This window comes from Lycorma delicatula, chromosome 2 (genome assembly GCF_047948215.1).
Source record: "Lycorma delicatula isolate Av1 chromosome 2, ASM4794821v1, whole genome shotgun sequence".
NCBI classification, from domain to species: domain Eukaryota; kingdom Metazoa; phylum Arthropoda; class Insecta; order Hemiptera; family Fulgoridae; genus Lycorma; species Lycorma delicatula.
This window is the reverse complement of record NC_134456.1, coordinates 48559872-48576503: the sequence shown is the minus strand read 5'-3', so window position 1 is coordinate 48576503 and position 16632 is coordinate 48559872. Positions and strand designations below refer to the sequence as shown.

The window sequence follows — 16632 nt, the reverse complement described above, 5'->3', positions numbered from 1 at the left end:
TGAATCTAGAGAGATGACAGTTCAGGCCTTTCTATAACTCCTCTGCTGTTTTGCTTCATAATTATAAGACAGAAACGTACAACATGAACATTTTCAACAACAGAAAGGGCATGGAGATTGGAATGTATGAAAACATACTGGGAGGACTGCAGGGACCTAACTGTTCTTCAAAGACACTTTGATAATGGTCTGACTAAAGTGATCCTATGTGGTCATAAAAGATGGAGAAAAAAAATCCTGATAAAATAAAGGTTAGAATTTGAAACCTATGTAAACATAATTAACAGTGGGATCTTGCTAAGCTACAAATATAGAAAAGAATTCATGAATAAACTCAATAGAACACATTTTTACAACATGTGAATAAAACAAAATAAAAATTAAGCCTTAAATTACACAGCAGAGATAAACATTATAACCTGTATAAACCACAAGATTTCATTATCAAATTTAAAAAGAAAAATCAATGAAAATATGTGAATTATACAAAATTGAAATGTAACATTAAATTACACATTGGCAAAACAAATCTTTTAAAACCAGGTAGAATCAATATTTTAGTTGTTTTTAAAAAAGGACAGCATAAAAACATACAACTATGTAAGTATTTTTTTGAAAAAAAACAATTTCCAAGCTATGAAAAAATTAGATGTACCATAAATTTGAACAGAGTTAAAAAATTAAAACATACACATATATATTTTTTTTCTCTTGAGTAATTCATTAACTACTAACCACTGTGTTAATAACATTTACTATATTAAACACCAAAACACTGTAATTAGATAAATTTTAACCTTATTAATTCCAATAATCAATTTTCGTGGGAATTTATTAAGTTATATACTCACAGAAATAATTAAATAACTGTGTTAAAATATGTTTTACTGAAATATTAGTAAAACAAAAAAAGTCTTTCTATAAAAAATTTTAAACAATTCAGTACATTTTAAAAGATTTTTAATTTTTGTTTGATTTATTTATGTAGTGTAAAACCCAAGAAATGTTGAACAAAACCCTTAACTTAGTGCAAGTTATTAAAAGATGCTTCATGTAAAATTCCATCATCCAACTAATGTAAGAGGAAGGTTTTTAAATCTAAAAAATGTTATTTTTGTTCGAAATGTATAAAACTGGTTTAAGTCATTTTTTTGGTTCATCTCAAAATGATTGCTGTTAAAAAGAAATTGCAGTATGTAAAAAATTGTATGGTATGTTTCAAAACTGATGTAAAGTTTTACCAATTCTTGTTATAAAATTGTTAAAGAATAATGAAATAATAAAATCATTATAGATTACCATTCGTGAAATAAATTCATGTACCGATTTTATTTAAAATTGTGATGCGAACTCTCAACCAGTTCTTGTATGCTTATATAAATTGTTAATAATAATAATTTACAAATAAGTCTTAAGTGATTTTATTTACAGTTATGATGTAATGAACTGTTCCAATTTCTTCTTGTACACTTAATAAAATTATTACAAATATCATCATGCTTTTTTTTTGTTTTCTGGATATTGGGAATTCAATATCTGTAATTACACTTGCTTTAGGTTAGTTAAAAAATTATCAAATATATATTTAAAAAATTAAAAACATTAAGGATCTATGTAAACATGACTACTCCATCTTGCTACCTTCTTTGCTAAATTAACTTGACTCAGAAATGATCATTTTTGTTAAAGAAACCCAAACTATTGTTACTGCCAAGATTCCCCACCAAAAACAGCTAGGAGTAAATTAACAATGTTTTTCACATCATAGAAATATCAAGGTAATATCTTGGATTAAATTGAACAAACATACTTGTATGCCTTATAATATAATCCTTAAATATATTACAATATTTTTTTTTTATATTTATCAATTTTGTTTGACTGTCTTGATTTCTGATTTTTCAGTGTCCACCTGCTGTCATTTTTTTTCATCAAATGATAATATAAATCCACTCATACAAGACTAATAATTTGGTTTCTTATTTCATGAAAATTTGTGTAATTAATCTCTAGTAACAAGAGCACAATCAACACCACCAAATGTACATAGCTGTTCTGATGTAATGTAAACGAACAAGTTTTAAAGAGTTAACACTGCATTAAAAGTTAGCTTTAAATACATTCCAACACATGGAAAAAGTCAGACGATAGTGAAAGGTATCAGATAGATTATACCATGGTTAAACAAAGATTTAGAAATCAACTCGTCGACTCCAAAGCTTATCCTGGAGCAGACATTGATAACGACCGACCATAATTTAGTGATAATGAAATTTACATTAGGGTTTAAAAACCTGAAGAAAACATGTCAGATGAATTGGTGGAATTTAGAGAAGCTTGAGGAACAGAAGGTAAAGAAGATTTTTGAGGAGGATATTGCAAGAGGTCTTAGTAAAAAAGGTAAGATAGAAAATATAGAAGAAGAATGGGAAAATGAAAAAGAAAAATTCTTAAATCATTATAAGCAAACTTAGGTAGAACAAAGAGAACTGGTAGAAAACCTTGGATATCAAAGGATATATTGCAACTGATGGTTAAACATAGAAAGTATAAGCATGCTAGTGATGAAGAAGGTAAAAGGAACTATCAACAGTTAAGAAATACTATAAACAGGAAGTGCAAATTAGTGAAAGAAGAGTGGATTAAAGCAAAGTGTTCAGAAGTGGAAACAAAAATGATCATTGGCGAAATAGACAGAGTGTACAGGAAAGTTAAGGAGAATTCTGTGGTACATAAATTAAAATCTAATAATATGTTAAACAAAAATGATACACTGACATATAATATGAAAGAAAAGTTTGATAGGTGGGTGGAATATATTGAAGAGTTATACTGAGGAAATGAATTAGAAACTAGTGTTATAAAGGAAGAAGAGGAGGTCGAAGAGGATGAAAAGGGAGATACAATACTGAGATCTGAATTTAAGAGAGCATTAAAAGATTTGAATGGCAAAAAGGCTCCTGGGATAGACAAGATACCTGCAGAATTACTGAGTAGTGCTGATGAGGAAGTGATTATACAAACTGGTGTGTAATATTTACGAAAAAGGGGAAGTTCTGTCACACTTCAAAAAGAGTGTTATTGTCATGATACCAAAGAAAGCAGGAGCAGATAAACATGAAGAATACAGAACAATTAGCTTAAATATTCATGCATCAAAAATCTTAACTAGAATTCTTTACAGAAGAATAGAGAGGAGAGTGGAAGAAGTGTTGGTAGAAGACAAATTTGGTTTCAGGAAAAGTATATTTAAGGGAATTTATATTAAGGGAAGATATTTTAGCGCTGAGATTAATAGTAGAAGGAAGATTAAAGAAAAACAAACCAACATACTTGGTATTTATAGACTTAGAAAAGTGATTTAATATTGTACATTGGAATAAAATGTTCAGCATTTAAAAAAATTTAGGGTTCAAATACAGAGATAGAAAAATAATTGCCAACATTTACAGGAACTAACTGCAAAAGTAATAATCAAAGAACATAAGAAAGGAGTAATAAAAAGGGAGTTTGACAAGGATGTTTGGTGTCCTTGTTACTTTTTAATCTTTACATAGAACTAGCAGTCAATGATGTAAAGAACAGTTTAGATCCGAAGTAACAGTGCAAGGTGAAAAGATAAAGATGTTACGATTTGCTGATGATGTAGTAATTCTTGCCAAGAGTAAAAAAGATTTAGAAGAAACGGTAAATGACATGGATGAAGTCCTACACAAGAACCACCGCATGAACAAGAACAAAATGAAAGTAATGAAGTGTAGTAGAAATAATGTAAATGGACCACTGTATATAAAAATAGGAAGAGAAAAGATTACGGAAGTAGAAGAATTTTGTTATTTGGGAAGTAGAATTTCTAAACATGGATAAAGCAGGACAATATAAAAAGCTGAATAGCACAGGTAAAATGAGTTTTCAGTCAAAAATATAATTTGCTTATATAAAAAATTAATTTAAACATCAGGAAAACAGTTTTCAAAGTATACTTTTGGAGTGTAGCTTTATATGGAAGTGAATCTTGGACGATCGGAAAAGATTAAGATCGATCGGAAGAAGAAAAGATTAGAAGCTTTTGAATTTTGGTGCTATGGAGAGAATGTTAAAAATCAGATGGGTGGATAAAGTGACAAATGAAGAGGTGTTGCAGCAAATTGATGAAAGAACCATTTTGAAAAAATTAGTTAAAAGAAGAGACAGACTTTTAATCTCCTTCTTTAACATTGCAACAATAAGTTTGTACATTCCTGTTAATTCTTCCTTAATACGTGGACATTTTACCACTGATCTAATGATTTCAATCAGCTGCAAAACACTGTATATAATGCAATAAATATTATAAATGTATTTCACTGCATCATAAGAATTAAGCATAATTCTAGTCCTATTTATAACCAACATATAATTTTGTTAATATCCAATTCAAGGTAATGGATGCATTGAACTTTTAAAAAATGACACTGGCAAAAATAAGGTAAGCAGGAAGATGTTTTTAGATATAAACAATTATTTCAACTGTTTGTTTAACTTCTTGAACATCACTTTGAAAAATAGTTGATGGATCAAGAAATTTCTTGGCCTGAAATTATATTGACTTAAGATAATGATGCATTGATTTTATTACTTGTAGTAACAATAAAGAAAATTTATTATCGCTGTATTGATGATTAAAAATCATAGAAATAAATTATTATAAATCTCACAATTGCTTTCATAGAAAAAATTAAAATCTCTTTTAATGTTATATGATTGGTGTAAATATGTAGTAAACAAAAAAAAAAAAAATTTTTGTGAATTTATTGCATACAAACTAAATGTTTAATATTTAAAATATGGTGTCAATACATGAATTTTTCAATCAATCCTCATGGAATTTAGATACCTTAATGTTGTAAAATGTTGAAATATAAATTATAATTTAAATTTACATTTTTATACTCTTAAGTTTACATACTAGCTCTACAGGTGTTAAAGATTTCAAAATTGTTATTTCATAACCTGATGGTTTTTGTGAATTTTCTTCTTGTCAGTTATGATCTGGTCATTGGATAAGAACTCATGTTCAGTTTAGGAGTAACAAGTGAACTCCAGAAAGTTTTTCCCAACAAAGATAAAAGGTCAAATTTATCCATGAACACACTTATTTCATGCATAATTTCCTTTCTAATTTTTTTTATTGTGACTCTCCTGATAGTTCCATTCTAAATGTTTAGAGATTAACAAGTAATAACCCATGCTATGGAATTTATTTTTTCTACCGTATAATTACTCTCCCTGTAAATATTACTGCATTTAAATTGTTTCCATACTAGTCTGCTGAGTTATAAGATTACAAATTTCTTTAAGAAGTACTATTTTTTATGCAGAATTACAGTAATAATGAGCAATTTCAAACAAGACGGTGTGTATAAGAGGCTTCAGATATGTTGCAACATCAGTGAAGTCTGTTTCTTCCAGTAGTGCCAAATGCTTTAACAAAGTTTCAAATACTGTGTAATATCCTTTGGTTAAGCTAGTGCTGTAACATGGGAATATCAATTAATATCAATCACCAAATACCAAGTAAACAGATTTAAATTGATATTAATTAGGCTGAGGTTGAAGATCACCTTTATAAAAAAAAATTTTTTAAATTGCCCGTTTATACAGTATAGAAGTAGGTATGTAGAAATGGAATCTTAACTACTCACTAAAAAAGTAGATACTGCAGTTCAATGTAGTCTCAGCATGTCACATATTAAGGACAATTGTTCCCATCTCTCCTGTCTGCTGGGGATAAGCGATGCTTCCACATCTGCCTTACCAAGTTCCCTTTTATCTCCTCCCTCTTCCGAACGAAGAGATCCAGGATTGGAGGTCCCGGCAGCTACCGAGATAGTCCTGTACCTGCACAACCGATGGGAGGTAGCCCTTTGCTCCTGGTAAGAATCGCACGGGCTCTGCCGTGCTCCTACCTGACGCGAGTTGCCAGATCGGTACTCTGTACAAGAACTGGGACAAGATTCTTTGCTTCAATGTACGAATGTAATGCTAACCGAAGCGACTGAATACTAGATCTTTATTTTTCATTCATTTATTTTGAGTTGGAATCCTGGCGATTTTGAATTTTTTATTAAATATTTTTTAATAAATTCATTTCTTATTGAGAAAAATAAATGTTTAAAGGTTTTGTTAAATGTTGAACAACTTTCGATTGAAATCCTTTTGGATAAATGTGACGTCTATGTAGTATTTTGGTTTTGGTATGTGTTCTACAGTTCTGCAAAATTAGATGTTAATTATTTTAAAAAAGTTTTAGAAAAATGAAAAATAATTATAAATGTGTTCGTATTATTTGATTATAAAATAAGATCAAATAGAAATAATGCGATTTCTGATGGCGGAAATTGGTTGATCTGTAATTAATGAAAGTGTCTATGAAATACTTATAACATTTAAATATACAACAAGATTTTTGCAATACGCGCGCGCGCGCGCGCGCGCGCACACGCGCGCACACACACACACACACACACAGAGAGAGAGAGAGAGAGAGAGAGAGAGAGAGAGAGAGAGAGAGAGAGAGAGAGAGAGAGAGAGAGAGAGAGAGAGAGAGAGAGAGAGAGAGACTCACAAACACACACACAAATGCTTGAAGAATGTGAGCGTTTTTGTTGTTTAAATTGATTACCTTCTCTTTGACCGTAGCGGTAAACAATGTGATTTGACTTTCTAGGTTTGACCTTTTAACCCGCGTTCTACTAATGCCCTTATTTGATTAGTCCTTTTTTAGTCGTTAGGAATGCTAAAAAAAAAAATTGTGTCCATCGGAAAGTACCGAACTGGAAGAATATCTCGGTGAATTAATATAAGAGTTCGATTTGTGTCAGTTAAATTCATTTTATTCGATTCTATCTTTGTAACACGTAATTTTCTTTTATATCGTCTACTTTCTTTATTAGTCATTCAATATTTGTAAAAAAAATGTGATGCGAACCTCACATGACTTCCTTGTATACCTATTAAATTACATATATACCTTTTTTTAAATGAAAAGTACATAAAATTATATTCCATTAATAACTTCTGATATTTTTTCATATTGTTTTTTTATTATTATTGAATTATTATTTACAGTGAAAATATAATTGGAGGTTATTAAATTAAAAATATATATATTTAAATTACATATAAAATTATATATTATTATAAATAAATATATTTAAATTTAAAAAATAATGGAGAGGAAGTCATTCGAACCAATCGGTCATCCCCTTGTAAGATCCAAATGTTTCATTAATTAAAATTTTATTTGGCTATAACTCTGAAACCAATGAAAATAAGTACCACTTATGATATATTGTTAAAAAGTTCTCAATGAGGGCTTATTACTGCAGTTAAGAAAAAGTCCAAAATCCTAATTTTTTAGATTTAGCTCTTTTGGACACTTTTGGTTAAGTCGATTGCAATCAAAAGTGAAGGTGCACATCTAGATGTTACAACAGTGCTAAATCCAAAATTGCAACATCCTAAAAAATGTATTCATGTAAGATGAAAATGTATATTTCCATTTAAATCTGAAAATCAAAATTTTTCACAATTACAATACTTCCTTTACTTCATACAAGGAAATAAAAAATAAAAAAAGAATTATATAGTGATAATAAAACATATTGTTTTTAGACTTATAATTATTGATCACGCTAACGATCAACATTCCATTGTATAGTCTTATTTGTGTGGTTTATATCATTTTACTAGATATCAATTCTAAGTTAAAGATATTATTAGGTAGACTGTAAAAGATGAGTTTTATGGTATATTTAACTGATACAGGAAAAAATACATATTAATTAACTTTCAAAAAGAAATCGATGTTAAAGGGAAATTAGGGGTATGATTTTCCACAAAATAAAATGATATAATACTAACTGAACATAAACTTATAAGATTGGTGATTTTTGAACATAATATAAAATAATTATGAAATGAATGAAATTATTTTTTGCAGGCTGCATCATGAACAATGGGTAAAAAGTGATACCTCTGTATTTCTAAACCAACTAGGCTTCTTCTTCTTACTAGGCTTCTTCTTCTACTTCTTTTGTGATGTATTTACACACCAGTTCTAAATTAACAAAAAAAATTATATACTTGAAAATACTAAGTAATAATTTTTAAATGCTTGTTGCCAATTCGTATTTCTATTTAAAAATGCACCCATTCAATTATTATGCGCTCATAGATACATCAGCAAGTAAAGTTTATGTATTTCATAAATCAGTTAATTTTATTTTATAAATCACTCAATGTGTGAGTACATAATTATAAAACTAGATTAAAATGTAGCTAAAAGGGAAATGAAACTATTTAAGGAATTTTTTTTAATCTCAAATATTAATATTCAAATAGGATAAAAAAGTATTTTCAAACTTCTGTTATGTTAATTAGAATAACAAGAAATTTCATAATTACATGAATCATATGACAGAATTCATATAGCAATTAGTAAGTACAATGCAACAATAAAATTTGGTTGTTCAATGAACTCTTAGTTTACATTTATTTTTAAATTTCTGTGTACTCCACAGAAATTTATAATGTAAATGTATTCTTTTATAAATTATTTTGGGTAATGAAGGTTTATTTATGAATTATGTGCAAATAAAATTTTGAATAACAGTAAATTCAGTTTAAATTTTATATCCGAGTAGAATGAATGTTTAGTATAGTTTTCATCTGAATTACTTGAAACGTGAGTACAGAATGTCTTTCTTATTACGTTACGCTTTTAAAAGGTTAAATCTGATGAGAACTAGAACTAGAACTATAAGTACACAGCAGTCTAGTTGTGGAGGTGAAGGAGACAGTCTAGGTCTTGTATTAGGAGTATACAATGATCCCAAAGACCCCTACAACCGCTCCTTCACATTCACAAAAACAGCAGATGCATATAATAGAGTATGTAAAGGAAGATTAAATGATTTGTTAACGTTGTCTGGACCTGCTTTGCATAGGAATGAAGTAAGATGCTTTTATGGTCTAGAACCAAGATTTTCCAGTGTTGCTGTAGTCGGATTAGGAGAAGAGTGCCTCGGATATAATGAAGAAGAGCAAATAGATGAGCACAAAGAACAAATCAGAGAAGCATCAGCTGTAGGAAGCCGGAAGTTACAAATGTCTAGCAACTGTGAAAATATTTACGTAGAGAGTTTTGGACATGCAGAATCTTCTGCAGAAGGGGCAGGAATGGGTATCTGGATTCACCAAGAGCACAGAAAACTTGAGAAACAAATAATTATTCCAAAACTACATCTTTTTGATGACTGTGATTTCACCGGTTGGCAAATTGGCCTTCACAAAGCTGCAGCACAGAATCTTGCACGTCATCTATGTGAAATGCCACCCAACCTTCTGACTCCACGAACTTTTGCAGAGCATGCAGTTAAGCTACTTCATGTATCTGGGATTAATTTAGAAATGAAGATAAAACATTGGTTAAAAATGGTGGGGATGGATGCATTTTTGGCTCTTGCTAGAGGATCATGTGAAGAACCAATACTGTTGGAAGCTTCTTATTATGGATGTGAACCAACTGTCTGTCCCATTGTGCTGATAGGAAAAGGTGTGACGTTTGATACTGGTGGCTTGTGTTTAAAAAACTTTGAAGCAATGGAAGAAATGAGAGGGGATATGGCAGGAGCTGCAGCTGTCATTGCAACTCTACGTGCTGCCTCTGCACTACAACTTCCAGTCAATATTCGAGCTTTACTTCCAATGTGTGAAAACATGATTGGTCCACGATCATTGAAACCAGGTGACGTTGTTAAAAGTTTAAATGAAGTTACTGTAAAAGTTGAAGATACTGATGTAGATGGAAAATTAGCATTAATAGACATTCTTTCATATGCTGCAACCTTTAACCCAAAATTTATTCTGGATGTTGGAACATTAAGTAAATCTATGAGGTCTGGTCTTGGTGCTGCTGCAACTGGTGTTTTTACAAACAGTGATAAACTTTGGGAGCAGATGAGAATTGCAAGCATTCATACAGGTGACAGGGTTTGGAGATTTCCACTGTGGAATCATTTTGCTCGAAAAGCAAAATACACCCAGACAGCTGATTTAAGAATAACAAATAGTATGTTAGGAGGTGTTTGTATGACTGCCTCATTTCTGGAACAATTTCTTTGTGGTAAAACTGACTGGATTCATATGGATATTTATGGTGTATCAAGAACATCAGGCAAAAATTGTCAATATTTACAGGAAGGAATGTCAGGTCGTCCAACAAGAACTCTAATTGAATTCTTAGCCCAGTTCGCCTGCCAGCAGCCTGATTCAAAAAAGGGGTAAGTTTATTTTGAAACTATATTGATTGATTGAAATCTTAACTATACAAAGGTTGATCCTGAATGTGCATACATGCAAATATACGTCCATGCACGTGCGCATGTGTGTATCAAATTTTCATGTTTGAATTTAACACCAGAGAATGTAATTTATGATTAGCTAAACACAATATCTTAATTTCTTATATTTTTGTAGTCGCACAAAAGTGTTCATTTAATGACTGTGTCCAGTCAACTATTTATTCATCAGTATTCATTATTAATCCATAAACCACTTAAATTTGTTAATAAGCTGTCAGTGAATTTCCTGCAGACCATTATACAGTAGTTTATCAGTTGATTGCAAATTCATGTTTGACTATCTCATACTGCTGTTTTTAGACTTCTTCTGGTGGAAGTTTGCAATTTTTTTATTCTGGTTAAAAAATGTCAAAATGTTTAAATTACAACATGTTTAAACTATACAAATGTATATGTTATTTACCCTGACAGTCACCTATTTATTTTCCTCAATAAATTTGTGTTCACTTCTTACTTGAATCATCAAATTTAGCAGAGAGTTGAAAGTACTGAAGAAATGATTTAGAAATATTCTGATTTAAAATGCATTTTAACACAAAAATTACTTAGTTAATAGGTTTTCATTTAACTTTTTTTAAATTTGTATGCAAAACTTTTTTGTTCTACACCTCACTTTTTTCTCATTTTGTTATATAAAAATTTCTTAATATACCATGTTTTATAATAATTACTGAATAAAACATTGGAAAAACACACAATCTATTATACCCATCATTTTAACAAGGGTAGCAAACTTAGGTTAATGTCTGTCCAGTGAAGCAATAATGAATTGTTAAATGAAAGAAAATCCTGAAAAGGGTAGGTAGTCCAGAAATAGAAGAATCCTCATTTACAAAAGGGTGTGTGGAGGTATTTGCAGAAAAATTATAAATATAATCTAACCAGACATAACCCACGCCTGCTTATATAACCATAACCTGCTTATATTTTTAATAAGTAAAATATGTATTAAGATAGTTTAAAACTGCCGATATAAAAGAGCATATTAGTGTGTTTACTCACACACCATGTATTGGGTTATTTTTATTGAGTTATACAGTTACAACATATTTCCCTAATGTTTTTTTATTCCTCTATTATAATAAAGTAATTTTTATGTGAAAATAGTGGGGGGTGTAAAATAAAAAAGTACAACAAACAAAATATTGCATAAAATAAAAACATATGTTTTAAAATGAATTTAACATGAATTTAATTAAATTCATGTTAAAATTCATTTAATTTTAACATGAATTTTCTTGTTACAAAACTTGACAAAATAGACTGTGGAATTGTAAACATAACTAGCAACCACATCTTGTACAAAAGATTATACATAAAACCTTAATACAAAAAGAATTAACTCACATTTTTACAACATATAATAAAACAAAAGAAATAAAGCTGCAAATTATACAACAGAGGTTAACGAATGTATATATATATAGGCATATAAATCACAAAATTTCATTATCAGACTCAAAAAGAATTCCAATGAAAATATGTGAAATAAAAGTTAAATTTGTACCATTGTAAAATTACGCATTGGCAAAACTATCTTTTAAAGCCAGATACAGTGAACAGTAGTACCTGAGAAGAAAAGATTAGAAGCTTTTGAAATGTGGTGCTATAGGAGAATGTTAAATCAGGTGGGTGGATAGTGACAGAGTGTTGTGGCAAATCAATGAGGCCTTATATTAAGGCCTCCTGGAATAGTTGCTTTAATATTAGAGGGTCAGGTAGAAGGAAAAATTGTGCAGGCAGTCAATGTTTGAAATATACTAGACTTGTTAGGGATGTAGGATGTACGGAGTATACAGAAATGAAACAACTAGCACTAGATAGGGAATCTTTGAGAGCTGCATCAAACCAGTCAAATGACTGAAGACAAAAAAAAACCAGTGAATAATAAAGATGCAGCATAATATACTTCCTACATAGCAAAAGTTTCTTGAAAATAAAATTTCAGAGCTAAAAAACTAACACTTCTTAAAAAAAAAACCACACAATTGAAATTGATTTACCTGCTTATTTTATTTTTGGTGATAAGTAACCATTTTTCAAACTCAATTTTGAGAAAAATTTTGTTAATTAAGCTACATTGTTTTATTTTAATTTTTTAAAAATTGTTTGAGATAATATTTTAAAAACTGGAATGTACTTTACAATATTACAATAATATTAAAGGATATTTCTTTCCTTCTGAGTGAATGAAAACAAAAAAGTGTTTGTATAAAACATTTTAAGCAATTAAATAAATCTTTTAACATTATCAATTTTTATTTATTTATATAGTGCTAAACCTAAGAAAAATGTTGAAGCCTCGCCCTCTACTACATGCAAGTTACTGAAAGATGTTCCATGTAAAATTCAGCCATCAAACTAATGTAAGCAGAAGTTATTTAAACTGAAAAATGTAATTGTCTAAAACTGTGTAAAGTTCTGTTTTTGTGATTTGTCTCAAAATGATTACTGTTAAAAAAATTGTTTGTGCATTGTTCTGTTTTAAAATTGTATTGTGAACTGTTACCAATTCTTGTTGTGTACATAATAAAACTTTTGGTTTATTTTTGATCTTCTTTATACTGGGAATTCATTAGCTGTAGAGTTGTTAAAGCAAATTATCAATTATATATTTTAAAAATTATAAACATTAATCAATCTATGAACATGACAATTCCACGTCAACTGCCTTGCATTAAAAATTAACCAAAAGAAGAAACTTTATCTGCAAGATTCCCCAGAAAAAATGTATGGAAATATTTTAACATAAAACAAATATTCTAATATAAAAAATGTTTTGTGTTAAGAAGAATCAATTTCTATAATTTAATTCTCTTGAGAATTTTCAGGGATCCAGTTTAATTTATTCTCCTCATTCTTATTAATTTTCATATTAATATATGAAAGTGATTTTATTCACCAGATTTATGATTTTGTTCATCAGATCAAGAATGGCTTTTACATGTGTACCCATGTGTACCCAAAATATATATTCTATAAAAATTCTTTTGTTTGATATTCAGTTTTATATCCCTTTTGTTTGATATTCGCTTGATGAATTAAAACAATTCTGGTTTTTCAGCATGAAAAAATTTACACCTACTGTCATTATTTTGTTTTCATAAAATATTATAAATCCATTCACATGAGCCTAATCATTTGGTGTGCCTATTTAAGAAAATCTTGAGAGACAAGAGCATAACCAGCAGAGTCACATATACATAGCTCTTAGGGTGTAATTTGATATAAATGGTTTAATATAAACAAATATGATTATTTTACAAAACAAATACTGTTGCAGTGGGTTCATGCTATAGTTTGCAGCAGTAGTAAACTGGTTAACATTAATTTAACTCTTGATTTTTTTCCGATGGTAAAATAAGCTACATTAAAATTCTTTGACACAAATTATGTGAACAAATTAGTAGTTAATAGGCTTTTGACCAGTCTTAAATGTTATTGCATCTCCAGTATTTTCTAACAAAACTGTTCAAAGCCTGGTTTGAACATATTTAAAAAATTAAAAAATGGGAAAAGTGACTACTACTAAAAAGTAGTAACTACAGTTTTTGAATTTCTCTAGCATTGCTAGTTTAAGTTCGTACTTACACATAGAGGAACATAGAGGAAAAAGCCAATCGGGCTTTAAGTCTAATAGATGAGTGGCTAGAAAGGAACTTGCTGCAGATATCCCTTACGAAATCTAGCTGTATAATTTTCTCTGGAAGAAGACTGATAAGGAATATCAACTTAGTCATTAGAGGAGAACGAATTATAGAGATCAATAATGCAAAATATCTTTGAGTTATACTGGACAAAAGCCTAAAATTCGGGAACCTTGTCGATATGATAAGAGGGTAACCCCCACTATCAAGGCTCTGAGGGGTCTCTTTCATAACCACGGTGCACCAAGGATGGAGATTAGGAGGTTGATAATTGCAGCCACTACGTCTGCGATACTATATGCGGCCCCGGTATGGGGAGACGTTATTAACATCCAGAGGAACAAAATGAAACTAAGAAGCGTTCATCGACTTACAGGTTGCTGCAGGGTACAGGACTGTTTCATATGATGCACTGTGTATACTGACTGAGGTCCCCCCTATTGATCTACAAGTCAAAGGGCGTACATTAAGATTTACGGGACTGTCAAGAGATGTGGTTGCAGTTTTTATAGATCAGGAATGGCAGAATGCATGAGCTTGCTAAAACGTGGGGGATTGGACCAGAAGACTAATCTCTAACTTAAGAGATTGGAAAGGTAAAAGAAGGGGCAATGTAGACTTCTATGTTTCACAATTATTGACGGGTCATGGCTCCTTTGGTCAGTACTTATATAAAATCGGAAAAAGGGCTACACCGCAGTGTGATTACTGCCAAGAGATAGACAACGCTGAACATACTATTTTTGTTTGTCCCAGATGGGCGCGCAACAGAAGTGAGATCTCTGCAAACAGGCTAACACCGGGTATTTTAATCAACTGGCTGGTGTTCAGTGATGTAAACTGGAATTAGTTTAGAAGGTTTGCGGGTGAAGTTCTCCAATCTAAGGAAGAAGAACCTAGAAGAAGGGGAATGTAGTAGGGATGGAGGACAGTCCCTCCGTGGAGGGCCCGTACGCTGAGGTATGCGGGTTCCTGAGAAGGGAGGGAACTCCTGGGGAGAAGTTGGGTAAAAGAATGACCCGAGTCCCGGCCGGCGGTGTCGGCTCTGCGGGTGCCCTGGCACTCGGTGGGGTCGGTGCCGCCGGTTTGAGGTGTGGCATAAGACCCGGTTCCCTGCTGAGGGGGTGGGGGGCTGCGTAGCCAGACCTCATCTCTGAGGCGGGGAATTGAGGCAGGCAAACAACGAAGTAAAGATCCGAGACCGGGGAGGCTAACCTGTCGTGCCGGGCGTACTACCGGTGGGCGGGGGACGCCTCCTTAGAGTAAATGGACGCTCTCCCCAACTGAGTTATACTTAATTGGATATCCGGTTGGGCGGAGAAGGGGATTAAAAAATAAAAATTTCATCCTAATAACTTTTAAAATAATTTATTATGCTTCATAGGGTGCATAAAAATATCTTGTGAATTTTGTATTCAAATAAGTAAAATTAAAAATAAACTTGTTACTGTTTCACAGTAAGTGTATTAGCACCATTGAACAATGCATTTTGGTTGTGTAAAAGAGAAAAGGGGTTAAGAAGGGGTCATATAAGTACAGTTTTAATTTTAAAATTGCAATATAATAAAATAATTTATTGAAATAAAAATGAACTAGTAAAATGACTCGCTTATACTAACTTAAGATATTTGTAGAAGAAAGATTTACACCTTATATCGGTTAAGTATTTTTACTTCCTTGTTCGAAGTAAAGGAAGTTTTGTGATCGCGAAAATTTTCGGTTTTCAGATTTCGACGGAAATATCCATTTTGACCAGTTTTGGCGTGACGTCTGTACGTACATATGTATCTCGCATAACTCATTAATGATTAGTTGTAGGATGTTGAAATTTTGGATTTAGGACTGTTATAACATCTAGCTGTGCACCTCCCCTTTTGATTGTAATCGACTGGACCAAAAATATCCAAAAAAGCTCAAAATCCAAAATATTTGGATTTTGGACTTTTTCTTAACTGCAGTAATATGCCCTCATTGAGAAATTTTCAACGATATATCATAAGTGTCACTTACTTTCATTGATTCCAGTGTTATAGTCAAAAAAATTTAATTGGTGAAATTTTTGGAACTTAGAAGGGGAAGTGAAGGCACAAATCCGACTACATCTCTTTTTTTTAATTTAAATATATTGATTTATTAATACATTTAGCTTCTGATTTAATAAATTATTAACCTCTGATTGCAAAAAAAAGTACAATAAATAAAAATTTTATAATAAAAAGAAATTAAAAAAAAAATATCAGGAGTTAATGAAATGAAATTTTATGTACTTTAAATTTAAAAAAAATAATGTGTATATGTAATTAATAGGCGTACAAGGAAGTCATGTGGTGTCCACATCTGATATTTTTATCAGTCTAAAAAAAGAGCTAGAAATTTTGTTTCCCCGAAACTTCATATAATTTGAAAAAAATTTTATTAATAAAATTCAATATTTTATTATTATAATTTTGGCACACATCGATCATGTTTAAAGTTGTTCTCGCTTTTCAGATCACTTTAAAATTATGAAAATAGCATTAATGTACGTACCTTCAAAAGTTTGCATCACTGGTGGGATGTCACTTGCATAATTACTGTTC

At 30.8% G+C, this 16632-nt stretch overlaps 1 protein-coding gene and 1 pseudogene across 4 annotated transcripts in view; both read left to right on the top strand.

Annotated features, from left to right (window-relative positions):
* Positions 1-16632, top strand: part of LOC142318776 (coiled-coil domain-containing protein AGAP005037) — a 1329051-nt gene that overhangs the window by 435674 nt on the left and 876745 nt on the right. The gene's annotated exons all lie outside the window — the stretch shown is intronic.
* LOC142319800 (cytosol aminopeptidase pseudogene) lies at positions 8740-12771 on the top strand (annotated as a pseudogene).